Source organism: Petaurus breviceps, unplaced genomic scaffold (genome assembly GCF_028583685.1).
Source record: "Petaurus breviceps papuanus isolate PSGF00001 unplaced genomic scaffold, PetGlider_PUasm1.0 115, whole genome shotgun sequence".
Lineage (NCBI taxonomy): Eukaryota > Metazoa > Chordata > Mammalia > Diprotodontia > Petauridae > Petaurus > Petaurus breviceps.
In genome coordinates this window covers 7366130-7381364 of record NW_027185612.1, presented here as the reverse complement: position 1 = coordinate 7381364, position 15235 = coordinate 7366130, and the positions used below count along the sequence as shown (strand labels likewise).

Genomic DNA, 15235 nt, shown 5'->3' with positions numbered 1-15235 from the left:
TGTGAGCTGGATTAGTTGTAGCCCATCAATTTAAGTACCTCAAATGATCATGTAGCAATTTAGATGGGTGAGTGGTATAGCCATCGTCCATTATGAGGCGGAGGTGGGGGGGGAGGGAGGGCCCAGACTTGAGCAGCACTACAGTATAATTCTTCCACAGTGTTATTTGGCAATTCTGCTTGCTCTCTCTAGCCTTACCTCTGCCCCATAGTCAGATTCCTCCTATGGCTTACTATCTTGGCAGCCACTTCTAGACCGTTTCCAAGTTATTGGTACTGTTCCTTGCCTCATACTTTTTAGACAGATCATCTCCTTAAGAGAAGGATTGATTTATTCTTTTTATTTGTATCCACAATGCTGAGTACCATGCCTGACCCATAGTGGTTGAATAACAAATGCTTTTTGATTAATGACAGTTTTCTGTTTCCAGGCTTGTTGCAATCCACTTTCCTCAGGTCAGTTACACGTCTTCTCTAAGTTTTAGAAAAATCTCTAAGTCTTGTAGGGATTCGTGGTAAGCCTGGGTAGTAGGTCTTTGTCTTTGCCATGTAAATCCAGAGTAGAGGTCCAATTTGTCACCCTGACAAATGAAAAAATAGACATTGAATATAAGGTCCTATTAAATTGTGTTCAGATTAATCTTGAGCCCTATCCTTGGACTTGAAGACTTTTCCTAGTGCATGCTTGGTAAACAATATGGAAATTAAATGTAATCCAAAGCCTATTGATATGGGACATGTCTCTTTGGTGGAGATTAATGTCCTGTGCATGAATGAGGGTTTGGGTAGAGTTAATGAGAGCTAGAAAGAAGCATCTCTCCTCTCAATTTTAAAGATACAGGCAGCAAATCAAAAGAGGCTAGCAGTAGTCCCATCATAGGCAAGCTGGACATATTACAAAAATCCCTCAAGGGTGCTTCCAAGTTACCCAAACTAGGCATGCCCAGACTTGCCTGAGCAACATGATAAAAATCAAAATAATTAGAAATAGTTGGCAAGCAAGTAGTCCAGATGCATGGAAGCCCTTTGTTAAATTTTGTACCAAGACTTTAATCTGCTTGTTTATGGGCCAATTGAGGTCTACTTTGGGTGAATGAATACATTCTAAATCATTCCTCTTTCATAGATTGTTAATACTGATCTTCAGCAAGTCTAGGCTGAAAGAAGATCTGCCTCTTAGATAAAAATGGAGCAATTATTTTTTATATCCCCAAGGTCTGTCCTCTTTATCATTCTCCTCCCTCTCCCCAACTGTTGTATATTTTACAGGGGAAGAAGGTGGTACCTGCAAGCATTGAGGGCAAATTACTGTGACTCTGAAGCATTGGTTAAAGGATCAGATTTTGTTTGATGCAAAAATAAAGCACCCAAAATTATTCTTATCATCGGAGTGAAGCCTTTATTGATTTCTAGAATACCTTTAGGCAAATCTAACTAGCCAAGTTGTCACTTCAGGCTTCTTAGTTTTTTCCTACTCTTCAGCCTAAAGGGATCTCTGAAATTTAGGATTCATTGACTGAGCAATTCACTTGGCAAAATAATCATTATATTGCTATGTGTAATCTCATTTTGTTGTCTTAAGCTTATTTTTAGCTTTTGTTATTTCAAACATTGTTTTTGTTATTATTTATTATCTTTGTCCATGGTTTTATTAAACTATAAGACTGAGGATAGGGACTATTTCTTACGTTCTTTATATCTTTCATAGTCATATACATATAGTTCTTTACTTATATGTTTTTTTTAATTTCACTTAAAAATCACTTTAGAGGTTTCCCTCCATTGAAAGCTGTGTTTGTATATAGCTGGCACTTAGAATGTAAGGTCCTTGAAGACTCCTTGCATTTTTGTATTTGTATCCTCAGTTCAGAGCCTAATACTTATCCTATAGCAGGCTCTTGATAAATATTGTTGATTATTAGATGCTTATTGAATTGAATGTTTACTGAATATGTATGTACTTAGTGTAGTGGAATGGGTAACAGATTTGGAAACCAGATATACCTGGTTTCAAATGTGCTCTTTGACAACAACTAGCTGTTTGACCATGGGTCATTTACCCTTTCTGAGTCTCATTTCCTTATCTCTAAAATGGGGATAAGAATGACTATAGCATTTTATATACAGGCTATCCCCAAAGTTTGAGTGCAGTTTTAAGCTATTAAACTTAAGGAAAACACCAGTTTTAAAAAAGAGAGCTCAAAAACTGTTTAAGCTATTAAACTTAAAACTGCATTCAGATTTTGGGGGCAGCCTTGTATTTAAGGCTCTTTGTATACCTTAAAGCTTTCTATAATTATCGGCTCTTGTTATAATGATTGTTACCCACATATACACAATGTTAGGGTCCCAAGATGTTGGATATAGGCATACTTAAAATAATAGGGACAGACTCAGAAAACTTGTCACCAATGAAGCTGTTGCTGATTTTGTGACCCAGAATCATCCCTGGCCTGCCCTTGGTGAATTCTGTGCCTCAGGCCTAAAGTGACTTGTGATACAGTCCAATGCATGTAATTTTACCTAGAGGGACATAAAACACTGTATACCCAAGCCACTCAGGAAATCAGACTTCCCAAGGATTCATTGTTCTACCACAAATGGGACATTGCCTGGCTGGCTTTTTAGCTCTATTTTCTTCCAAACGCTTAGCCCTATCTACAATCCCTGTAAGTCTTGGATGATTAACTCTTACTTGCATTTCTGAAACAGGAAGTAATGCCATTATATATAAGGGTGGGGTTGAATGAATAAATCAACCTGTCTAGATTGCTTTCTCAAAGACCAGGCCTTAAACCCAATTCACTTCAGCACAAATTCTAATCTGGAGAATTCCTGATTTGCAAATCTGTTCCTCATAATGAAACTGATTAATTAAATGGCTACCTGACTATAGGCACTTTGTCTCTGGCATGCTGTTTTATCATTCTCAGGTTAGAGACTGGCTCAGTAAAATCCTGTTAACAATGGCATATTTGTGGAAAAGACTTAACTATGACAACACCAGTCCACAGAGTGAATTCCTGGTGCCAGGCTTTTATCAGTCGGGGAGGAAAATGGGATTCTATCCTTGGGCTAAATGGATTGTTTAAATGTTATAATCAACAGCAGAATATGTGTAAAAAGCACTACATAAACATGTTTGCAACAAGTCTGATATGTTGATCTTTATCAAGTTCAAGAGTTCTTAACCTGGGACATATGAGCACATTTCAGGGGGTCTTTAAACTCTAATGACAAAAAAAATTATATCTTTGTTTTTATTCATTTTTAGTTTTTTTTTTCTCCAGCCCCTTGAAGTGTTTTTTCCTTTTTAATTAAATTTTTATAATTTTTCCAATTACATATAAAAACAATTTTAACGTTCTTTTTTCCCCCAAATTTTGATTTCCAAATTCTCTCCCTCCCCTTGCCCTTTCATGAAAAAGTAAGCAATTTTATATAGATTATATGTGTGCAGTCATGTAAAACATATTTCCATATTAGCCATGTTGTGGGAAAAAACCCAGAGCACCCCCCTCACCAAAAAAAAGGACAAGAAAAATAAAGTATAAAAAGTATGCTTCAATCTGCAGTCAGAATCTATCAGTCCTTTCTCTGAAGGTGGATAACATTTTCCATCATAAGACCTTCTGAACTGTCTTAGAACATTGTATGCTGAGATTAGCTGTCATTCATAATTGATCATCAACAGTATTGCTGTTACTGTGTGAAGTGTTCTGGTTCTGCTTACCTTACTTTTCATCAGTTCATAGAAGTCTTCCCAGGTTACCTTTGGTTTTCTTTTTAATCTTATGTGTTTTATTTTGTATATTTTTTAAATACACAATTCTGAGAAAAGTCCAGAGAGCGTTTTTGCCGGACTCCCAAAGGGGAGATCTGTGACATAAAAAAGGTTAAGAATCCTCAGACTATGGCAGCAACCAAATAGTCCTAATATGTTGACTCAGTTCATGACATGTTTGTATATGAGTCTAAGTAGAATACCTTATCCAGTCCACTGAGTAAATTCCTGTTGCCAAGTTCCTACCAGTCAGGGAGAAAAATGTGTGAGCAGGATTCTCTCATGGATCAGAATGAATGTTTAAATGCTCTAATCAGCAGCAGAATATATGTGAAAATCAGTAAGCATCATAAATGAGTTTGCAACAAACACAATATATAGCACCAGGGCTAGTATAATGCCAATAATAAAGGGACAGGGTCTCCTTAGTTCAGGGATTCTTAACCTGGGCCCATGGATAGATTTCAGGGCGTCCATGAACTTGAATGGGAAGGGAAATACATCCTTATTTTCACTAACTCTTGGTTTTCTTTGTATCCTCCACATTTTGTTTTGCACATTTAAGAACATTATTTTGAGGGGCCACTAAGTGGTGGAGTGAATAGAGCACTGGGCCTGGAGTCAGGAGGACCTGAGTTCAAATCTGGCCTCAGACACTTAATACAAAAACTAGCCATGTGACCTTGGGCAAGTCACTTAACCCCAATTGCCCTACCTCCTCCCCTCCAAAAAGCAAAAAGAAAAATCTAAAAAAAAAAAAAGAACATTATTTTGAGAATGAGTCAATAGGCTTCACCAGTCAAATAAGTCCATTAAACACAAAAAAGGTTAAGAACTCCTGCCTTAGTTGTATGTATTATCTATAGGCAGACTTAGAGTAGGAGAGATACTTTGTTGTTCAGTTGTTAGTCATGTCCAACTCTTTGTGACCCCGTGTACATGCCAGGCCCTTATATCCTCCACTATCTCCTGAAGTCTGTCCAGACTCATGTTCATGGCTTCCATGACACTAGCTATCCATCTCATCCTCTGCCATCCCCTTTTACTTTTGCCTTCAGCCTTGCCCAACATCAGGGTCTTTTCCAGTGAATCCTCTCTTCTCATCATGTGGCCAAAGTATTTAAGCTTCAGCTTCAGTATTTGACTTTCCAGTAAATAGCTTGAATTAATTTCTTTAAATATTGACTGATTTGATCTCTTTGCTGTCCAAGGGACTCTCAAGAGACCCCAATTCAAAAGCACCACAATTCTATGACTCTCAGTTTTCCTTAGAGTCCAACTCTCACAGCCATACATTGCTACTAGAAAAACCATACCTTTGACTATATGGACCTTTATTGGCAAAGTGACATCTCTGCTTTTTTAGCATGCTGTTGAGATTTGCCATAACTTTCTTTCCAAACAGCAAGCATCTTTTAATTTCATTGCTGTAGTCTCCATCTGCAGAAGCCCAAGAATATAAAATCTGACATTGCTTTCATTTCTTCTCCCTCTGTTTGCCAGGAAGTAAGTGATAGGATCACTTTGCCAAGATTGCCAAGATCAGTTGCCAAGGTTTTTGGTGTTAAGCTTCAAGCCAGCTTTTACACTCTCTTCTTTCACCATCATCAAGAGGCTTCTTACTTCATCTTCACTTTCTGCTATCAGAGTGGTATCATTTGCATATCTGATATTGTTGATATTTCCCACAGCACCTTAATTTCAGCTTTTGATTCATTCTGTCTGGCATTTTGCACGATGTGCTCTGCATATAAGTTAAATAAGTAAGGTGACATTATATAGCCTTGTTGTACTCCATTTGCAATTTTAAATCAGTTAGCTGTTCCACATTCAGTTCTAACTATTGCTTCTTGAACCCACATACAGTTTCCTCAGGAAACAAGTACTGATACTCCCATCTCTTTGAGGATTTGACATATTTTGTTGTGATACACATAAAAGCTTTACTGTAGTCAGTGAAGTAGAAATACGTGTTCTTCTGGAACTCCTTTCCTTACTCCATAAATCCAGAAAATGTTGGCAATTTGGTCTCTAGTTCCTCTGCCTCTTTGAAAACCAGCCTGTTCTTCTGGTAATTCTTGGTTCACATATTGCTAAAGCCTAACTTGCAAAATCGTAAGCATAACCTTGCTGGTATATGAACTGAGTGCAATTGTTTGTTATTTTAACATTCCTTGGTATTGCCCTTCTTTAGGATTGGGATGTAAACTGATGTTTTCCAATCCAGTGGCCACTGTTGTGTTTTCCAAATTTGCTGGCATATTGCTTTAACAGAACGCTCTTTTAGGGTTTTAAATGGCTCAGCTGAAATTTTGTCACCTCCACTAGCCTTAAGTTAGCAGTGCTTCCTAAGGCCCCTTTGACTTCATTATCCAGACTGTCTGGCTCTGGATCAGTAGCCACACGGGTTTATAGTGATGTTAAGATCTTTCTTGTATCATTCTTTTGTCTATTCTTGTCACCTCTTCTTAATCTCTTCTGCTTCTGTTAAATTCCTACTGTTTTTGTTTTTTTATCATGGACGTATTTGTATGAACCTTTCCCTTAATATTTCTGGATCACTGATCACTGTCACTCCCTCCCCACCCCTCCCCACAATCACTGCCTTGTTATGGCAGAGATGCTTGCATAGTTCAATGAAATTATAATATATGCTATGCAGGGTTACCCAAGATGGACAGATCCTCATAGACAGTACTAAAATGATAAAGGAGATGACACTGGAATATGAACCTTCAGGTGTCCAGTAGGCTGCTGGGGAAGAGTAGAGGACAATTACAAGTAGTTCCAATAGTAATGAAGTGGCTGGGCCAAAGACAAAAGGAAGTTCAGTTTTGGATGCATCTGGTGACAAAAAAAAAATCTCATGCTGTAAAACTCAATATCACATAAAAACCTGGAATGTAAGATCTATGAGCCAATGTAAGCTGGTTGTCATTAAGAAGGAGATAGAGAGATTAAACATCAACATCTTCAGTGTCAGTGAATTTAAATGGATGGGAATGAGTGAAATTAATTCAGATGATCACTAAATATCCTACTGTGGGCAAGAAACCCTTAGAAAGAATGGTGTAGACCTCATAGTCAATAAAAGGGTGAGAAAAGGAATACTGGGATATAATCTCAAAAATGACAATGATAACTCTTTGAATCCAAGGCAAACCATTCAACATCATAGTAAAACAACTCTATGCTCCAAAGATGTGGGAAAATTGGAACCCTAATGCACTGTTGTTAGAGTTGTGAACTGATCCAACCATTCTGTAGAGCAATTTGGAACTATGCCCACAGGGCAATCAAACTTTGTACCCTTTGATCCAGCAATACCACTACTAGGTCTATATCCCAAAGAGATCTTTAAAAAGGGGAAAGGATCCATATATACAAAAATATTTATAGCAGTTCTTTTTGTGGTGACAAAAGAATTGGAAATTGAGGGGATGCCCATCAACTGAGGAATGGCTGAACAAGTCATGGTATATGAATGTAATGGAATACTCTTTTACCAGTGTGGTGCAATGATGGGCAGGTGGATTTCAGAAAAGCCTGGAGAGACTTACATGAGCTGATGTTGAATGAAGTAAGCAGAACCAGGAGAACATTGTACACAGCAACAGCAACATTTTACAGAGATAAACTATGATAAACTTAGTGAATTCAGATCAAAGCATATTATTTTCACTTTTTTATCTTTCTCGTGGTTTTTGCATTTTGTTCTGACTCCTCTTTCACAACATGACTGATATGGAAATATGTTTAACATGATTGTACATGTATAATTTATATCAGATTGCTTGCTGTCTTGGGGAGGGAAGAAGGGAGAAAAATTTATAACTCAAAATTTTACAAAACTGAGTGTTGAAAATTATCTTTACATGCAATTGAGGGAAAAATAATATTAAGGAAAAAAAACCCCAACTCTATGCTCTAACCACCGATGCCAAAGAGGCCAAAGTTGATGAGTTCTATGAAGACTTAAACATCATCTAGAAACAACAACAACAAAAAGATGTCACATTCTTCTTAGGAGATTGGAATGCTAAAGTAGGAAATCAAAAGATAATTGGAATATCAGTCAAGTTTAACCTTGGTGTACAAAATGAAGCAGGGCAGAGACTAATAGAGTTTTGTCAAGATAACTCACTGGTCATAGCATTTGCTTTTTCATCAGCCCAACAGACAACTCTACACATGAACATCACCAGATGTTCAATATCAAAATCAGATTGATTATATACTTTGCAGTCAAAGGTGGACAAGCCCTATACAATCAGTTAAAATAAGACTTAGAGGTGTCTGTGACTCAGATCATGAGCTGCTCACTGCAAAATTCAGATTTAAATTTAAGAAAGTAGGGAAAACCATTAGACATATGGGTATGTTGTAAATAATATCCCTTATGAATATGAAGTGGTAGTGATGAATGGATTTAAGAGATTAGATGTGGTACATAGAATGCCTGAGGAACTATGGACAGAGGTCTGCAACATTGTGCAGGAGGCAGCAACAAAAAAACATTCCAGGAAAAGAACAAAAAAGCAAAAGTGCTGTCTGATGAGGCTTTACAAAATAGCTGAAGAAAGAAGGAAAGCAAAAGGGAAAGCTATATCCAACTAAATGCAGAATTCCAGAGAATAGCAAGGAGAGAGAAAGTTTTTTTTAAATGAGCAATGCAAAGAAATAGAAGAATATAATAGAATGGGAAAGACAAGAGGTCTATTCAAGGAGAGATACTGATGTTGCCATTACAGCCATTGGCAATGGCTGGGCCTTTATAGCCCCACAGTCCAAATGACCTGCCTTCTTGGCTGTGGCAATACAATGTTCAGAAATATTTTTTTAACCCACTCACCATCTGCATGGATTTTCATACCATATTAGAAGGGTGAATAAATCCTCATACAATGAAGCAAATCAGGTAAAGATGTGAACGAAAATGAACAGGCAATGAAATCCTGGACTGAAGTGTAGGTTACCCAGTCATAGTGCTTTCTCAATTGCTCATGCTATCCATGAATATTAAAACCCTCTTTTTTTTTTCTTCCTGGAAATAGATGGATGGAATCATAAATTAGCTTTGATCGTTATCAGTTTTCATGATGACACAGAAGACGCCTGACTGATTGAGACAACCTCCATGAACAGCAAGGATGGTATTTTTGGGCCCTTGCCATTTATAATATGGTATGGACAGGTTGTGGCAAATTGGAGCCATGCAATCTTTGGGCCATGTCTGCTTATACTGCAATAAATATTTGAGGGGAGCAAGGAGAGCCGGGGAGTGAGAGCAAGGCACTTAGAGATATCTGCTGCTCTTTTTTGAGTTTAACTATTTCCCCAAGTGTATACAGTTCCAGAGTAAATGCTCAATCTTAGTTTCCCCTCCTTTCTCATCTTGTTTTTCCCCCGAATTTTTCCTTTAAATTTTTAAAAAATTCTGAATTTGAACACCAAAAAAAAGCTTATCCATATGCATAGAACACAAAAAGAGGATTTTATTTGAAACTATGAATATCCTTTTCTTGAAATTTGCTTTAACAAAAAAATAAGTGATCCATTTTACATATTACTTTCAAAACTATCCTAATAGCTTGACTGTGCTTCCTTCTGAACTTCCTTCTATTCTCTTCTGTTCATTAAAAAAAAAAATCTTACAATGGCCCTCTTTTTTCCCCCATCATTATTACTAATTTCCCCTCTCCCTGATATCTCCCTGAATTAAAAAAAAAAGCTTAAAAAAAATAAATCAAAATAAAACCCTTGTAGTAAATAAGCATAACCAAGCAAAATGAATCCAATTAATCTACACGGTGACCATATCTGCAAATCTACACGGTGACCATATCTGCAGATGTGCCTCTCTGTACCTTGTGTCCCATCACCTCTCTGTTAGGAGGTGCTTCATCATAGGTCCTTTGGAGACACAACTGGACATTGCATTGATCAGAGGTGAGTCTTCCAGAATCACTTTTCTTTATAGTGTTGTTTTGTAAACTGTTCTGATTCTCCTCACTTCACCCTGTGTCCATTCATGCAATCCAGGATTCTCTGAAATTGTCTCTTATATAAATGTAATGAAATATTGTTGCATTCTAAGAAATTATGAATCACAATTAACTCAGCCCCTCCCCAGTTATGTAAAAGGCAGGCTAAGGTAACCCCTAGATTTTAGTTATTTGCTTTTCTTTTTCTTTTCCCCCTTTTAAATCCTCCCTCCCCTATCAGGAAATATGTTTTACTGAAACTATTCTTCCTCATTATCTTTCTTCCTCCTAACAACATTATGTTCTCTATCTGCACTTGTTTCACTGTTGAATTTGATGAATTTCTACAACAAACACTGTGTTTGTATATGTTAAGCCCTCTTTTTCCCATTTCAGATAAGAGCAAGCTTCTTCCACACCTTTTTTTGTCTTTGTATATTTTTCTCACATACTCCAGTTATGAGAAATATCATGTTGTACCATCTTATTCCTCTTTTCTACACTAGTGTATTCTTTTGCTCTTCCTTCTTGTTTTTTTCAACAGACCTTCAGAACCCCAGGACATCTATTTTTCTAATTTAACTCTCATGAAACCTTTTGAGGACATTAAGTTTCTAAAGGGATATTTATTTTTTTTATTCCCTATTTAAATGTTAGCATTATATCGTTATACAGCTTTTTTCTATACAGCTACAATATACATCCAATTGCTTAAATAAATTTACTTTTCTAGGTCTTTTTGGACTCATTTATATTTCAAAATTCTTACTCCACTCTAGACTTGTTATCGGAAATGTTTGGTGGTGCTCTGTTCCATTAAAATTCCATTGTTAGCTCTGTAGAATGAGACAAACTTTTCAAGTCAAGGCATTATTGGTTGGGAGCCTATCTTTTCTGATGTGGGAATTCTGGATTTTGACCAATCACATGGCTAACCTCTTGTGTAATTTTGGGGTGGAAGAAGTTTCTTATTGGATTTCTTGATGATTATTCTGTATGGTGTAAACTACAAGGTATCGCTGGAGTAGGGCTGTGGTAATGGGGAAGTGTGCCACCATCTTAGCAATGAGGCCCCTTCTCTTCTTTTTCTCTCCCCATTTCTAAAAAGGTTGAAGAGGAGAGGGGAAATAAAAGACTAAAGCTGGGGGAAGGGACTCAAAATGGAAAGGAGAACCATTCCAGGATCATAGAATTTTCAAGTTGGAAGGGAAGTCAGGGATTCAAACTTCAGGTCATAGTCATCTAGTCTAGGTGAGAGATGGTTTTTAAACCCCAAATACTGAGAATTCTTCAATAAATGTTAATAGATTTTTATAGATGAAGCTTACTGTATTAAGGAATTCCTTAATTAATTTTAATCCTTAAAAGTTCCACAAGGAGCTTACTGTATAGTTAAAGAGACAGAATATAGATATAGATAAAACAACAGGAGTTGTTGTTTGTCCTTCATTCTTGAAGAGGCCCATGAAATCAGGGAGGTGATGCCATGATGTGCAAGTGAATTGGATTTAAGGGAAGGAGGGCTGTGTAAAGACACCAGCCTCACTTTCTCTTCTGGAGTCGTCTGGGCCCAGTGGCAAGATATAGATCAGGACAATTGCAGATGGCTCTGGATGCAGTGGGAAACCTAAGCCTAAAAGCTTAGGTCTTTAACAGTTTGACTGAGGCAACACCCAGTCAGTGATTAAGGCTAGGTAAGAAATAAGGCAGAGAATGGCCTTTTTTACCTAGTCAAAAAAAAAATTATCTGGGAAAGGAAGAGCTTCAGGGTTTCTGGCCAAAAGAGAAACAATTATTATTTATATTCCTTCTGAAAGGACCCAAATAATGACTAAATAGGGCTAGGTCTGGGACCTACTATTGGCCAGTCATTGAGAACCAGAGTGATTTGGGTTTAAGGCCTGGTCCTTAAGAAAAAAAATCTAGGTGGTGCAGTGAATAGAGCACCAGCCCTGGAATCAGGAAGACCTGAGTTCAAAATCTGACCTCAGACACTTAATACTTACTAGCCGTGTGACCTTGGGCAAATCACTTAACCCCATTTGCCTTGCCTTCCCCCTTGCAAAAAGAAAGAAAAAGAAAAGAAAAGAATCTAGCCTATGAGCCCCAAGATAGCTTATGATATTTCATCTGGGTCCAATAGCAAGATCAGAATGACTAGATAGCCCTAAACAACAAGGGAGTCAAATGACAAAATATACTTTCTGGTGTTAGACAATACAAGATCTGGCAGCACAGGATGAGATTGGTGGAGCAGGGAAATTGAGCTGTGAAGGGTAGAAAGGAGATCATTTCAGTCCAGGAAAGGTGAAAAAAAAAATGGTAGAGGCAAGAGAACAAGAACACTGGGGTGTCTTGAGTACCTGTGAATGGATACTTTGGGGTTGGAAGAGAGTTCCTGTGGGAGAGCAGTGGTTGGAAATATAAGATTATGGAGGACTTTGAATACCTGGTTAAGGAATTTTGATTTTATCCTAGAATCACAGAGTTAGAAGGGTGCTGAAAGTTCTGTTTCAGCCAATATTGGACTTAGATTCCAATCTGTAATATCTCTAGTGAAAAGTCATCTGGTCTTTGTTTGGATACTTCAAATGAGGAAGAATATACTAACTCCATGCCACCATCGGGTAGCTCAGATTGTTAGGACTTTTTATGCCAAGCCCAGACCTATTTTCTTTATTTTTTCTACCCATCATACAGTGGTTTTGTCTGTTAGAAATAGGCAGAAAAAGCCTAATCCTGACAGCTCTTTAAATACTTGAAGATGCCTCTCATTTCTGTCTCAGGCTTCTTTTCTCCAGGCTAAATATTTCCAGTTTGTTTAACTGATCTTCATGTGACCAGATCTCAAAGCCTTTCTGCATTCTGCTGCGCCTCTTCTGAATCCTGTCCTAAGATGTGATACCAGGAATCAAACATTGCACCCCATGTGGGATCTGAATAAGGCAAAGTACAGTAAGACCACCATTTCTTTCACTCTGGACACTACTCTTTTAAATGCAGCCCAAGAGCATATCTCTTTTTAGTTGCCATGTTGTACTACTGACTAATATTGAGGGGTTTTAAACACATGAATGGTATCAAAGGAGATATTTAAAAAGAAATACATAAATCTGGAATTTTAGAGTTAAAAGGAACTTCAGAGATTGTTTAATAAAACCATTTCACTTTAGAGATGTGAAAACTGAGGCTTAGATAGTTTAAGTGAGTTATTCGAGGCCACACAACTAGAGGAAAGCTGAAACTAAAAATAAGACCCACTTAGATAGCAATACAATGATTATAAGATATTTTCATGCTTTTCCTTTAGAGCAGGATAAATCTAATTGAAAAGTAAATGAAAGAAACTGGAGGAGTTGTTGGGAAAAAAGGATTTGAAAGATTTATGGTATCCCATTCACAATATTAAAAATATACAGAAAATATAGATAGTATACAGTAAAAAATATACACAGTCCCAGGCATACATGGTACTTGAATAAAACTCAATCAAGTGCTACAGCACAAAGAAATAAAAGTAGAAAGGCAGAAAAAAAAAACGCATCCTTTGCGGATTATAAGTTAATAAAAACATCAATTTTTTAAAAAGTCTCAGCTCCCAGCATAGTGTTCTTTTCTATGTGTGTATATATACATGTGTATGTGTGTCTATATATGTGTGTACATATATATGGTGTGTGTATATATACACAGGTAATAAATCATGTGTAATATATTGTTTACACTGTATGAATATACATGTGTGTACATATACATGTGTATTGTTGTTCAGGTATGTCCAACTCTTCGTGACCCCATGGACCATTGCACACCAGGCCCTTCTGTCCTCCACTATCTCCCCAAGTCTGTCCAAGCCCCTGCTTGTTTCTTCCATAACACTGTTTATGCATCCCGTCCTCTGCTATCCCCTTCTCTTTTCAGTCTTTCCCATTAAGTCCTGTCTTTTCATTATGTAACCAAAGTATTTAAGTTTCAGCTTCATGTGTATGTATACATATGTGTATACATACACACACTTACACACACATGTGTATGGAATCTCACAGTTCCTCTTTTATATGCTAGGGTTGTCCTGTTAGCTGAGGATTGACCCTTATGTCACTGTTTGGTTCCATCAGCTGTGAAAGGACTATTGGGACTGACTTGTGTATGATGCCTTTTTTTTTTTTTAACCTTTTCCCCTTCATTTACTCCTTGTCCATTAACAAAAACTTGAGTTGAGTTGTAACTTCTGGCCTAGAGAGACCTGCTAAAATCATTGACAGTCTGGCATGGTACAAGCCCCTAATGTGGAAAACTTAAAGTAGTGGGTCCCCAGAAGTGAGGCAAATAAAAATTAAGTAACTGGTGGGGAGAGGGCAGGGACAGACTTTTACCTGTTGTCTCTGTGTGGACATAGGTGACACCTCCAGATCTTTCAGTGTGCTTACACCTAGAGGAAGCTCAGTCACACAGTGAATGGAGCTCCAGGCCTAGAGTAAGGAAGGCTCAGCTTCCTGAGTTCAAATCTGGTCTCAGACACTTCTTACTAGCTGTGTGACCTTGGACAAGTCACTTAACCCTGTTTGCCTCAGTGTCCTCATCTATAAAATGAGCCGGAGAAGGAAATGGCAGACCGCTCTGGTACCTTGGCCAAGAAAACCCCAAATGTGGTCACATGGAGTCAGATATGATTGAAACAACTTTGTTTTGAACAACAACGTACCTCTTAGCCTGAGCAAGGACACGTTTGATCAAGGTCAGGACCAAAGTCCTGGTTCATTGTTGGCCAGGAAGAGCTAAGCAGCAGCAGAGAGTAGAGAGCAGGCAAAAGAAACTGTATGAAATCCATTTCCCAAATTGAAATTTGTTAACCCTAGATATTTATGTCCGTCCAGGAGCCAGTCCTTGTACATAAGCATTCCTTAGTGCTTGTCTCTAATTTTTCTCAAATGTTTAGTCCACCAAAAGCAAATTTCAAGTATTTAGAATGTTGTTTTGAAGGAATACATTATCTCATGCTCATTTAACTGTAGCAAGTCATTTATCCATCTTATTCTTTCTGCTCAGCAGGTGGCATTTTTGTTCAGTGATTCAATTTATAGCCACATGTGTTTATCTAGTATGACATTTTAATCATGCAAATTAGGATATTCTTAATGAAGGAAAAATTAATTTTGCAACTGCTTGTGGGTTCACAGTGACAGCTTTGTTAATGCTCTCACATCTCTACTACAGTCAGCAACTTCTCCATAACTGCTGCAAATTGGAGCATTAACGTGCAGGCCAAAGGTTAGAGAATGAAACACATGATCTATTCTCCTCTTCTGTGTTGATGTTGCAATAGGTTATTTATTTCAGAGTGTGCAGTTTTTAGGGCACTATTTCAAAATTATGCTTCCCACTCCTCCACAATACCTCCTTCTTTTTAACAATTATGCACCACTCGTTGGGGTTCTTTGGACAAAACAGACAGAACATTGAACCAA

At 37.6% G+C, this 15235-nt stretch overlaps 1 long non-coding RNA gene across 1 annotated transcript; it reads right to left on the bottom strand.

Annotated features, from left to right (window-relative positions):
* Nucleotides 1–325: 325 nt before the first annotated feature.
* On the bottom strand, nucleotides 326–9486 carry LOC138158825 (uncharacterized). Its single transcript, XR_011167732.1, has 2 exons — nucleotides 8636–9486; nucleotides 326–580 (listed from the first exon to the last, which is right to left on the bottom strand). It is a non-coding gene; the product is annotated as an uncharacterized lncRNA (long non-coding RNA).
* Between the last annotated feature and the right edge of the window lie 5749 nt (nucleotides 9487–15235).